The sequence below is a fragment of the Triticum aestivum genome, chromosome 7A (assembly GCF_018294505.1).
Source record: "Triticum aestivum cultivar Chinese Spring chromosome 7A, IWGSC CS RefSeq v2.1, whole genome shotgun sequence".
NCBI lineage: Eukaryota > Viridiplantae > Streptophyta > Magnoliopsida > Poales > Poaceae > Triticum > Triticum aestivum.
In genome coordinates, this window is record NC_057812.1 from 89,026,914 (window position 1) to 89,029,950 (window position 3,037).

The window sequence follows — 3,037 nt, forward strand, 5'->3', positions numbered from 1 at the left end:
GAGCTAGCACTTGCACTTAGCACATAGGGTTAAGAGCTAGCAGAGGGAAGGGAGAAGAAATGTAGTGTGCGTCGGACAATGGCGACTGCGGTGGATAGTGGCCGTGGCGCTGTGTCCGACATGATGAGCATGAAGTCATGGATGAGTGACCCCGTCGGCGGTACGGCGAGCGACACCGTCGGCGAACTAGTTTTGGTGCTCGCACAAAGACAGACGACAGAGGAGGAGAATGCAGTGCTCGCGCCATGGTATCATTGGTGCAGTGGACAAGAGAGGAGGCTGTGATGATCGAAGCCGGAAACGACTCCAGTGTAGTAGGGCGAGAGATAGGAGGCCAAGATGATCGACCCGTCGGCGGCGCGGTGAACTGCAGTGTGCACGGAGGCAGAGTACACAACAAAGCAGTGTGCACGCCATTGCAGCGTCAGTGCAGTAGGAGGACGATAGAGAGTAGGCCAAGATGAGCGACACCCGAAATGACTCTAGTGTAGTAGGACGTGGGCAAGGAGATCAAGGGGAAGGGCGTCGGCGTCGAGAGGGACGAATAGGAGGGCTCTGAGCAGAGGACAGAGGAGCTCGACATGGCGGCGGTAGTGCAGTAGGCTGCTGTTCAAAGAGAGATGAAGCTACGGTCGTTGAAACCGAAAATTTACAACACGAATGTTGTGCGGAACTGCGAGATTAGGCTGTTGGTCAAAGGAAATTTCAAACGATCGATCGTGCGCGACGAATCTGACAAAATTCGCCCAGAATAGCTTCAAATGGGAAGATGAAATTAAGAACTTACGACCAACAAAACTACGAACCGATCTCCTGAATGGAACCGTAACATCGAGGTGCATCTTTTTCATGTAAAGCTTACCTTGAATCAAAGCACCGTTGTGTAGATCGGAAGGGGTTAGGAAGAACAGAATTAGAGAGAAGGTTACTGGAGGTAGGAGAAGATAAGCAGGCACAGGTGCATACCAGCTGGTATCCCTTCCATCTCCCCTCGTGCAAGTGGCCCACCATGTGCGCTCGCCTCAGCCTGGCTCGCTAGAAACTACCAATCTAAGTGTTTCCAGTGAGCCAAGCCCAAGTGTACTTTAAGAATGCAACCAACCAAACAGGCTCAATCCTTCTCGCGCGGACCAGACTGGGCCTAATGCAGGCAATCAAACATGTCATTTGTCTAGTTTGTATGTGTGTGTGTGTGTGCGCTCGTCATGATCAGCTCCGGCGAGCTCGTTCCATTCAACAATTGTGAGCCAGGACGGTGGTGCCCCACTAGTTTTCATCATGATGGTTGGTGTTTGTTTGCATCGATTTCGCTCATTCTTTCGTAGTTAACCCGCTCAACAACTGTCTTTTTATGCTAACCAATGTTCAGGATATCGCTTCTCGTTAACTTATCAGTCGACCCTAGATATAAATCGGTTTATCGGCCGATTTATCAATTTTATTGGTCGACTATGTATCGGCAAGGTCTTAAAATCTTAGGTTTTCATATTATCAAGATCAATCAACATTGCAAACTCGTAAGCCATGTAACCCATATTCCTCTTAAACGACATGAGATATACCAGAAGTAGCCATCTACACAAACAGAAGGCATTAATAAGACTACAAAAACTGGACCAAAATAAAAAATCAGGAGCTAAATTGGTTGGGTCCCAGAGATTTACCAGTGAATATTGACAAATATCAGCAAATCTCGGTGGTATATCGATTGCCAGACCACTTATATTCACTTATCTTATCAGTCTGTCCCCGGTAAGTGATAAACGATTCCTAATTGCTTAAGAACACTGCGCTTGTTCGTTGTCTCGAGCGCATGCTCTTGTCCACTGTCTCCCTCCCTCACATGGTCCCCTTATGGATAGTAGAAATAAAACCAACCCAAGGGGCCCACAGAGAGGACTTAACGCGTAGGGAAAAGCACATGGTCACTGCGTTTCCGCGTGCCTTCCCATCCTTGACTTATCAGCAAGTTCCCACGTGCATGCATTTAGTTTACGTTTTTCAATTTTCAAGAAGCTATAACTTTTAAACTGAACATCGAAATCAAGATCTGTTTTCACCACTAGGTTCATCGCGACGAGCTCTTCAAAACTAGATCCCATATGGGTATGTTTCGACTAACTTTTTTTCTCGAGCAACTTTGGGTGCTAACGAAGCAACTTTAGTGTTATATGAAAGCAACTTCTTGTTAGTGTGTGCAGTATGACTGCCTATCATCGAAGACCCCTTCAAAGTTGGCTATCATGACTATCAAGTTAACTAGCTTCATCTCTAAGTTTTGTACCATAACTAGCTTCACCTCCAAGTTTATAGTATTGCTGGCAACTTAGTTTTTCGAGGTAGGCTTACATTTACGCTAAGCTTGTTGCTATGACTAGTGAGTAGCTTAATGGCATCCTTAGTTGCTTACAATACTTTTAGGTATGGTAAGCAACTTAGTTTCATAGATAGGCAACTTAGCAACACTAATGTGCAACTTTGTTATGTATTGTAGGCAACTAAAATAGTAATTGCAAGCAACTAATATAAGTATCACTGGTAATCAACTTCAGAGTGTTGTAGGCAACTTAGAAAAGCTGATAAGCAATTTCACACTATATGTATGCAACTAATTTGTAAAGTTAGGCAACTAAGCAGCAATGGTAGGAAACTAATTAGCAATAGCAGGCAACTAAGCATCACCGGTAGGCAACTTTATATCGTTGTAGGAAACTTAGAAAAGCAATGGTAAGCAACTTCAAACTATATCTAGGTAACTATTTTGTAAAGTTAGGCCACTAAGCAGCAATGGTAGGCAACTAATTACCAATAGCAGGCAACTAAGCATCACCGGTAGGCAACTTTATAGTGTTGTAGGCAACTTAGAAATGCAAGGATAAACAACTTCACAATATATGTAGGCAACTGGTCAACAATGGTAGGCAACTAGGCATCAATGATAGGAAATTCCATAGTATTTATAGACAATTGAGCAGCCATGGTAGGTAATTTGGGATAATGTTAGCAAATTAACAGGTGCACTTAGTGCAGTGAAGTT